The following is an 11617-nucleotide window of genomic DNA, read 5'->3' as shown; positions in this document are numbered from 1 at the left end:
TGGTCTAGATCAACCCAATCTTTTGAACTTTTTATGACCCTTTCCTTCAAATGTATTTTAGGTGTTTCCAAAGCCTGAAGTCGGCTCAATTTTGCAATGGTCTTGACTCAAAATCTTCAAACACTTTTTATCCCTAAGGTCAAATGGCCAGTTGAGATAATTTCAGACCACATCTTGATATTTCTTCGACTTTGGTACTACATACCTTATGAATCCTGCCATGGTAGGTAAGGATGTGATATACTAAGTCTTGCGCAAGCATAACAAATAGATGATCCCTATGATGGGGGAGTCACCACTTTTATCGGGCAACAAGTAACCTTTCAAAAAGCTATGTTTCTACTCAAGGAAATATGTATGGTGAGTATCTTGGGAGCAAAACCATCTATGCTCTTGCACTGAACTTCTCACAAATATCCTCAATCAACAGAATGAGTGGGCTACTACTTAAAAGTGTTTAGTAATTTTTGATGTTTTTGGACATAAGTTCATTTTGTAGTGACTCACTTAAGAGCCTTGTAACTTTTGGTGGGGCCCATTTGTCCTTTCGGCAAGTTACACTGTAGGAACAACTATACCCAAGGCTACAACTTTTGCTCTCACCTGATTTCTATAGCGGCTCGAAGGATTTACCGCGCGAGGTTGTTCCCAAGAGTGACGTGTCTCTTGGAAGACCTCTCTTAAAAAGATAAAACTTGTGTTACTAACACTTTTCTCTTGCACCTAGGACCACGAAAGCCAAGGGAGAGGATAGTGTGTGTTAGAAGTAGGACCACTCGACCAACTCTTTTGCACAAGTGTGCCAAACACAAAATACACTTGTTCTTTTTAACTTGTCATTGCAATGATGTTCTATCTAATTGGTGATGTTGCTCCAACAACCATGATGTTCTTTTTAACTTCAAAGGAAATATGTTTGAGTAAACTAGAATTTGAAATCCTGGTCAACTTAATGAAAAACACGTATGCATGAAGTAACTCATTTTTGCAAAATGAGACAAATTGATTGTTCTTTTTACTTGCACCAAAAATTGAAGTGTTGATTGTGAGTTTTCCTTAAGTTTTATGCAAGAAAGGAGATTTGTCTTGTTTTAAACACCAAAAATAGAGTGTATCCCTAACTTGCAATGAAAACAAATTTGATTGTAAATTTTAGAGCACCAAATGAAATGGATCCTAACTTGCAAGAAATGAAATTTGTGTTTGTAAATTTTAGAGCACAAAAAAAAAAATTAACTTGAAACAACAAAAGGAGTTAGTTTAAACCTACACATGAAACAAACAGTTAGGAAAATCTAATCATATGGTGGGCTTCTACAAGCCTAAGAAAATTTATTTTCTCGGTTACAAAGCCTTTTTTACAACGTTCTGTTACAATAGCGCTACTCTGTGTAAAAACAGAAGCATTACTTAACACAAATGCTCTAAACTAAAATTTTAAACAACAATAACAAATGTGCTACAACATGGACAAAAGCCGTAGTTAATAAGCAAAAGGGCTATAATATGGGCAAAAGCGCCAAATTTGAGACAATAGCGCCATTGTAAGAACAATAGCGTGAAAATGTCAAATTGCAATAGCGATAAAGTGTGGGCAAAAGTGCTAAAGCGTGACCTATGTGTCAAGCTAAACAGTCAAAAAAGTTAGTTTTTGTAAAAAAAAATTTGTTGCGTGTTCGATTCACGTCAGGTTCACCAAATGAATCTTTATGAAATGGGGCAAAGATTAGACAAAATCCTGTGGTCATATAACACACAAAAACAACAAGAAACAAGGATGAAAGGTTAGTGTTATTCAACCCAAAAACTAATTTAAGCAAGCATATCAAAAGAGACACAAAAAACATGCCAAAGTATTTAACTAGGGAAACAAATATCACAAGGCATCTCCAAATGCCTTCTAACATACTCTTAGCTCCTTCTCCTTTGTTCCTCTCCTCTCTAAGTTCTAAACTAGTGTAGCTCTCAACAGCTTTTTGCATTATGGATGCTTATGGAGGTTCAAGATTGAAATTTTTTAACTATGCTACGCAAGTGTAAAACAAATTAATTAGACATATTATGAAATGAACTAAGATTTATTTTAGTCCAAATTAACAAAATCTGTGATTTATGCTAAATGCTCTCTCTAAAATTCACTACAGATTAAATGCATACAAGTTTTCAAGATCTAGAATATAAAGAAATGGGCTCTATTTATAGGAAAAATGGAGCAATGGATGGTTGAGATTGAGTAATATCAACAAGGGTCAGGATTGAATGATATCAAATCCATATGAAGGCTTTCAACCCAATCCCAGGATTAAAAGTGTCAATATTAGATAGGTTGAGAGGAGAGGGAATACACATTAAATGCTTGATATGACCTGAGGGTTAACTTGGGAGTTAAGGTCAAGGTTGGGTTGAGTGAATAAATTCCTTATTCAAAGAATAAAGCTTTTATCCAATGAATAAACTCTTGTGCAAAGGTTAAAGGGATAACCATGGTCAAAGCAATAAATCCTTCTGGAGACACATGAGTCACATGAAGGTTGAGTTAGGGGTTAACCATAAATGGTCATGTAAGAGCCATAAGTGGTTTAGAAGACTTTAGAGGTTAAATTGTTGAGCACACCAAGCATTTAATGCTTTTCAAAGACTTTGAAGTCTTTGAGAAGTGACTCCATGTTGCTTAGGAATGTGACAATAATTAGGGGATGGATTAGGCTATTTGATTAAGATTAGATAGGTTCTAGAATAATTTAGGAAGGGCAAGTGGGAGATGTAGGAAAATGCAAGTAAAAAGAATTACTAAATATCAAGGATCTGCAATTATGAATTAAGATTATTATTTTTAATATTGTTCAAATTCTATGGATTGATCTAAGTTATAGTGTCTTGCAAACTAAGTAAGTCAAAACTTCTTTCTTAACAAGTTTGTATGGAATTGTATGAAATGACTATAAAGTATCAATCTACTCATTACATACATACACACATACATACATATGCACATACATACATATACACACACACACAATGATGTCTCTATATTTCTAAATACATATGTATAACTTTTTCATCATCTTGTTTGATATATTTATCTAAATTAAAAAAAAAAATGTGATTGTTTTACATATCTTTCTACTAATTGATTTTGAAAAAATATTTGACACAAATTTATTTTGGCATCCACACAAAACACTGTAATAATTTAGTGATAAAATTGATAATATATCTATTATCCAATCTTATTCATCTTAGACATCTTAAAATTTTCTTGTAGTTGAGAAACTAGATTCAAAGTATTACAATTTCTTCATTTTACATCTTGAAAATGGACTTTATGTATTACTTCTTGGAGTTTAGTTTTAGACGATTAAAAAAAAAAAAAAGTGGTCACATTTGAACCTCATTTTTTAGTTAGTGCAACAAATTATCTTAACAAGAGGACTTAAATAGTTATATAGAGATTAAATGGGTGAGTTAATTGAGTGGATGAAGAAGTTGAGTGAGTGCATGGAAATGTTTACGAAGTGTATAAATTCTAGTGAACATTAGTGAACTAATTATATAAATGGGTTTATTAATTTTAATTGATTAGTTCACTAAATGAGGTAGATTTTGAGGATATATTTATTTATTTAACTGATAATAGATGTTAGGTGTTTTTTAATATTTAATTTAAATAGTAATTAATATAAAAAATAGAATTTTAATTAAATAATAAGGAATTATTTATAAATGATGGCATATTATTGATTAATGGTAATAATAAGATGATAATATATATTAATAATGATATTAAAACCAATGATTAATGAATAATCATAATAGCGAAATCATAATTATTTTTAATTATCTACAAGAGTCAACCCTATTGGTTGTTTTATGCTTTGTGTTGCTCTAATTTTTCAAGCCACACAAAGAATAATGAGAGGTCAAATAGTACATCAATAGAAAGCCAAACTACCAACTATTGAAAAAATATTTTATTTTGAAACAATTCATAAATCAAATCTTGTAACTCTACATATAACTTGTTCAACATACTAGAATACTGAGTGGGGGGGGAGTTGAATCAGTATTCTACTCAAATTCTAAAACTGAAATAGATAATATGATGATCTTAACTTAATCTTAATTATGCTTGAAAACATAGAAATGAATTGCATAACACAACCACAAAAGAGACACCAAAGATTTTTATATGTGGAAAACACAATGGGGGAAAAACCATGAAGAGGGTTAACTCTCAAGATAATATAACTAGTTATATGAGATTAAAAAACACGCTCACTGCTAGAGGGCTCATTGTCCGGGGAGCTTACTGCTCAGATACAATGGGCTTATTACTAGAAAGACTTATTGTCAAAAGGAGTGAACTGTGAAAGTTGCATCTACACATGCATGAAATCAATTTTAGTTAAAGCTTTGACAAAAAATGAATTGCTTGCAACAGATCTAGTTAAGAACCTCTGCAAAATGCTTCAACAACTCAGTGCAAACTATTGACCATTTGTAGTAGATCCAGTTAAGAACCTTTACAAAAAATTTCACCAACTCACTGCACCAATCTAGACCAACACTTCATCTCTGTTGCATACCACTTCTATTCTTTGATCATGCTCACTTTCTCTTTCACAATATGTTCAATGATATCCTTATACTTTCATACATATTCACACTCTCTCACAATAACAAAAATAACACCAAGGATTTACAATTTGTAACATACATACATATCTTCCACTATGCTACAACTCAGCATATACAACAATTTGCATATACAACATTTCAAATAATAATCCAAACCAATCCAAATCACCAGATTTGACATCAATGGAAACTCAGATAAGTAATTCCAACAATTTCCCCCTTTTTCATTGATGGATCAACACTTCAAAAGATTTGTTAGAAAAAATCCCCCTTAGATAGAGCTTCCAAAAACCAAAAAACTCCAAACATCTCCAAAAGTTCTCCCTCTTTGACATCAAAGACAGGGGTGAACAAAAGAACATAACCACATTTTCAAAAAATACCTCATCTCCGCTTTTCAAATATCCTCTTTTTTTTCTTTTTTTTTCTTTCAACTTAGGAAGGAAGGTCTTCGATGAGTTCATCACCAAATGGATACTCAATCTCAAACTATCATTCTTCACGATCACATCAACTACATTTGATAACAAACTGGGAACATAGATATTCTACTCACACTTCTTAGCTTCAAAGAGAATATCAGTCTGGAAAGATTCTCTAACCGAGGTTCAACAATCTATTTTACTTTCAAGAATATATACTCACTACATCTTCTTTCTATTTCTAATAAAATATAAGATCTGATTGCAAGGAGTTTATCTTTCTTCTCTATGCACCATCAAGATCACTAAAAATATCAAATGACTTACCCAAAGAATACAACTCAGATTTAATAGAGTCAATTTTTTCTTTGAATTGTTCCACAACTACAGGTACTAGAAATAGTATCTATAAACTTTTCTTGCTTCTGCCACACAAACTCTCATATTCCTTATGTCTTCAAATAATCTGTTATGAGCATATACACATTTCTTTTCCATGTCATCCTTAATATCCTTTTTAGCAACCAATGCCTTAATAGATTGCTTCATTAAATCTTTAAGCACTTCACATAGGACATCTGACAAGATGTCTACAATACTGTCCAAAGAAATATAGTTTCAGACCAGATAATCAACTAGAATTTCCTCAATTTGACCTTTGATCATAGGAGGGATGCTCAGGCCATAATTCACCAACCTTTTTCAATCCAATTTCTTCCTTTAGGAAAATTAGAATATTATTAGCACTGCATGGATCATCCTCCTCATCTTTTCTTTCTTCAACAACATGCCTATCCTTAATCACATCAGATGACTCCTATAATGCCCCTCTAGTTCTGTATGAAATTGTGGTCTTTATATGGAACATATATCTTATATGGTCTCTATATGCATTACATATACTACTTTTTAAAAAATTTTGGTTATGCAATTTAAAAGAAACTTCTACTTTCTAAGTAAACCACCTCCTTCACCCCTTCCTTCCATTTTTTTTTAATAACTTGATATGAGAAGTGAACCCATGATGTGAAAAACATGCATATATCATCCTAGTCTTTTTTGTTGTTCTATTTATTTTTTAATGCAAATTAATGCCCATCTTTGTTTTGTTCATGCAGCAAGACAAATGATTATTGAGATCAAGTTCTTTTGGTTTAAGTTATGCATGCACTGGATTTTGTATGGAAATTTTTTTGGGTGTTAAATATTAATTTAGTAGAGAATTTAGATTTTCTTTTCTTTTATAATATGGCATTATATTATTATAATATAACTTTTCAAAGGAAACCATTGATACATTGTCATTTTTTCTATTTCATGTTTTCACTTGATTGAGTTAACTTGAGAGTACACAAGAAGAGGCTGCTAAAGCATATGACATTTCTACCATCAAATTCAAAGGCTTTAATGTTGCGACACATTTTGATATGAGAATATATTATATGAATAGTATAATTGAAAGTAGCAAATTGCTGTGACAAATTTTGATATGATAATATATTATGTGAATAGTATAATTGAAAGCAACACATTACCCATTGAAGAAGCTGCAAAATGGATCAAGGAAGCCAATATATTTGATCTAAGTGTCGAAGGTTGTCAAACATATGAGGAAATGAATTCACAAATCACACACACCTTAATGAGTTACACCAATGTTAATGCTAATTACCCAAGTGGGTATGCAAGATGTCCTACGATTTCATTTCAACAGAATGCATTCAATGTGTTTTACAATGACGGTTGAAATTTTGTAAATTATCTAACAAAATAATGTATATGATAGTTCTAATAGAAATATTTAAGGAGACATCAAATGGTCCTATCTAGGGAAATTGAACTATTTTATTTTAATTTTTTGGGTTATCCAACATTCAACTCCAAAGGCAACCATTGTACAAACACATTTTAATACAACAAAATTAATTATTGCTTATGAAAGTGCATGCTTGATTTCTTGGGAGGTTATATATCTTTGAAAAATTTCCTTGGTTTATATTTTGATTCTCATGTTTTTTATGTTTGAGAAATTAGTGTGAATATTCAATAATGGTTATGCCATATCCATGGTATTTTTTTTTGGTTGTGGAAGAACTCCCACATAATGTAAGATACAAAACATTGGAAATAAGTACAATTAATATGGTATTTCTAGTGAAGTTAGTTTGTTATGCTATTTTATTGAGTGTTTTGTAAGAAACGAAATGTTAGAAATAATTATAGTGAATATTGTATTATTGCTATTTCAAAAATTTGAATGATGAAAACCACACTAAAAAAATATTTAAAATAAATTATTAATTTTTTTAATACATTTTTTCATAATGTCTCTAGAGAGACAATAGTTGGCTAATCCCAACTATTGTCTCTAAAGAGACAATAATTGGTTAATCCCAACTATTGTCTCTAAAGAGACAATAATTGGTTAATCCCAACTATTGTCTCTAAAGAGACAAAAATACTTTTTTTTTTAATATTCTCTTTATATAGACAATTTTTTAAGACGATAATTTGAGAGACAATTTAAAATAAATTTTTTTTTTGTGTGTCAAGTTAAGACTCAAAAATTGTCTTAACCCCCCCCCCCCCCTCTCTATGTAGTAGTGTGTGGGGGAAATGACTTTGAAAACACTCATGAGAAAATAAAGTATGTGACCTAGACAAATGGGCCAATCAAATAAAATTTGAGGGTAATTTGTTGTGAATTTAATGTTTTTATGCGTAATGTATTGCAAGCGAGATTTAGAATGAATTCCATAGTTTCAAATTAATTTGCATTCGTTTGTATTTAAATTTTCACGTTTTGGAAGATTTAATGACTATACACACCCAAACAACAAAAATAAATATTAAACTCATGACATTTAAATCTCAACCACAATGATATTTAAAATGACATAAAACTTAATATAGTTAACAAAATAAAGACATTAACTTTTAGACATAAACAAAATAAATTTACACAATTTTTGATATGATTCTTCCATCATTTTTAAAACTAAATATCTTTATCTATCACATTTTATTTGTTAAATTAACCACAATTGTCTAGGGGGCTGAGCTTAGTTGGTTAAAGCATTGAGTTCTCAATGTGGAGACCCAAGTTCAACTCCCATGAGGGACATCTTTGTGGAATTATAAGTTGTGACTCTTGGTCATCCATTGGTTGTATTTCTCACATTGTTTAAAGTGGATTTCTAAGTTGTGACCCTTGGTCTTCCAATTGTTGTTTCTAGTTTGGTGCTTGAAAGGAGCTAGTATTTGTAATAAGTTTGCTCTAAATGAGAAAAAAATGAGCTTTATTGTAATGTTGTTCTATGATACTTAATAAAAAAAAAATTAACCACAATTATATTTTATAATCTAATTAACCTTAAATTAATTACAAGTATGTGTTTGTATGTGTATGTGTATATATATACATATATACATACATATATACATACATACATACATACATACATATACATGTATATGTATATATATATATATATATATATACATATGTATGTATATATATATACATATACATGTATATGTATGTATATATATGTATATGTATATGTATATACATATGTATATACATATACATATATATGTATATGTATATGTATATACATATACATATGTATATACATATACATATATATGTATATGTATATGTATATACATATACATATGTATATACATATACATATACATATATATGTATATACATATACATATACATATATATATATATATATATATATATATGTATATGTATATCTATATATTTATATATATGTGCATATACATATACATATACACACACACACACACACACACACACACACATTCATATGTACATTTGTGAAGGCATGTGAATCGTTTGACAAAATGCCTCAAAGAACAGTAAGGCACATGAATTGTTTAGCAAAATGCCTCGAATAAATGTGGTTTTATAGAATGTTATGAATGCATGAAATGCACAAAATACATTTGCTAAAAAAATATCTATAAACTTTCAAGGAAATGCCATTGGTAGGTGCAAATCCAAATTCCACAACCTTTGCCAACATCCTTTCTACCTGTGCTAAAATGGGAGCTTTAGAACATGGTATGAAGATCAATAAAAGCACAAAGAGACATCATAAACCAGCTAAACATATCCTTAGCATATCAACAAAACATATCATCTTGGGTTACGATACCCTTGTGGATGTTGAGCTAATTTGTTGAGCACACAAACTTTGATTAGCTTTGTAAGTGGTCCAATTACATGACAATAAAAAATGTCTACGATCACCTTTTCATCTCCTAAGATAGAATACAACCTTTGCTAACATCCTCCCTGCCTTGGCCAAAATGGGAGCTTTGGAATAGGATATGGACATCCATCAAAGCATAAAGGATAGAAAAATTTTGTCAAATACTTGCCACTTCTCCAGTTGACATGTATGCAAAATATGGAAGCATAGAAAAAGAACATGACTTGTTTGATAAAATGTCATGGTTGGTTGATATATGTACTAGATGGATTTAGAAACTTTCAAGCAAATACAATTGGTAGGTGTAAATCCAAATACCACAACCTTTGCAAGCATCCTCCATGCTTGTGTCAAAATGGGAGCTTTGAAATAGGGCATGGACATCCATCAAAGCATAGAGAATTAGAGAATTTTGTGAGATGTACATAGATCTCAAGAATAAGTCTTATATTTTTGTTGGGTATAGTGAGCATAATAAAGCTTACAAATTGTATAACCCTTACGCTAATAACATTCTTGTCTCAAAAAATGTGATTTTTTATGAAAGAGAAACTTATAATCATCAAAATAATAATTTCCACTGACCTCTTTTTATATATCTAACATATTTTATAAATGATAATATAATCACTTATTCGTAAAATAAAACCAAACCATTTCCCATCCTTTAGAGATGGAACAAACCTCCCTTTACATCGAAAAAGGATAGGAATTCTCAGGTGGAGATTTTCATGAAAGAGAAATGTCACTTTCAAAGAGGCCATTAAGTTTAGAGAGGCATTCACTAATATGGAATCATTGCAAAGAGAGAAAAATATGCAATAAGGGCTCTTCTATAGTTGTCGCAAAAGAGAGAAAAATAATCTTTTGGAAGCGAGAATTAGGGTTTGATCAAGGCCACCAAGTCAGAGCCAAGAAAGTGGCCTTACATTTCATGCTAGATGGTCTGAAATCTTCTCGAATGGATGTTTTGGAAACATCGTCATTAATACAGACAACATGTAATTTCTCAAGAATCTTTCAACATTTTCATCGTATGAGAAAACGCTCTAAAATTTAGGAAAATTCAAAAGTTTATTTGTGTGCATGTTTTATTCTCCTGTGAGAAATTTTCTCCTCATTCTTAACTCCATTTGAGTTTGGATTTTTCGCAGCTGCGAAATTCCCCCTTCCTTTTCACGCGAGGCTGCGGGGTCCCCTCCCCGCTTCTTTTAAATAAATAAATAAAAATAAAATGGAAATTAAATTAAATAAAAATAAAAACATTACTTTTTTGTTTTTAATTAAAATTAAAAAATAAACAAATAAATAAAATGAAACATTATAATATTTATAAATTATAACTAGAATTAATAAAATAATATTAAAATTAGTAAATAGTAATAATTAAATGAAAATTAAATTTATAAAATAATTACTTGTGACATATATACTATGTGCTTCACTTGTGCACCATCTGATTTTCCACTGTTTTTATGCCTTTATTACTTTCTCAACTTTTTCAAAATATTATTTTTCTTTTATGAAATGTATGAGCAATTTTAAATGTATGAGTTTTAGATATATGGAGTGAAGAGTGTTTATATTAAATTAAGTGAGGTTGGGGAGTGGGTTATGCGATCACTAAATAATTGGTTTTGATGAAATTAAGGTTGTGTAATTTTAGGTTGGAGGGTTCAATTAAGAATTATTTGATTATGAAAAATGGTATAAACTCATGATTTTAATATAATAATTTAATCTTTAAAATGTAATGGAAGATAAAATGATAAAAAATATGAATAAAAAGATTGTTTTATTGATTTAGGATAAATATAGTGCATAGAGGTTTGAAAGAGCTTGCAATGTGTTAGGCAATAGTTTGATTACAAATTAGATCAAATAAAATCATTTAAAATTTGGAAACCCATTTCTATGCCTGATCTTCTGTAGATTTTCTAGTCTTATCTAGACTATTCCTCTAAATTTCCTTCCTAATTCATATCCTCAATGTCTTTTCTTTATATAAAATAAATCCTCTTTGCTTTCTTAGCAATCCTAATACAAAACAATGCTAAACTAGCCCATGGTCTCTCTGGTATGTGAAATGATTAATTCTAATTGTACTACCTATCTAATTTGATGAAATTCTATAACTTTATATAAATATCTTAACATCAATGTATAATATAGACCACTAGTATTTTTCTCTTGCCAATGCATATATTTTATATATACAAAAATCTCATGTAAATCCTCCACTATATTTCTCATTTAAAACTCTTAGGAATGGATAATTGATTACCTCTAAACAAAAAATTACCTTGA

The sequence above is a fragment of the Cryptomeria japonica genome, chromosome 8 (assembly GCF_030272615.1).
Source record: "Cryptomeria japonica chromosome 8, Sugi_1.0, whole genome shotgun sequence".
Taxonomy (NCBI): Eukaryota; Viridiplantae; Streptophyta; class Pinopsida; order Cupressales; family Cupressaceae; genus Cryptomeria; species Cryptomeria japonica.
This window is presented reverse-complemented; position numbering follows the sequence as displayed.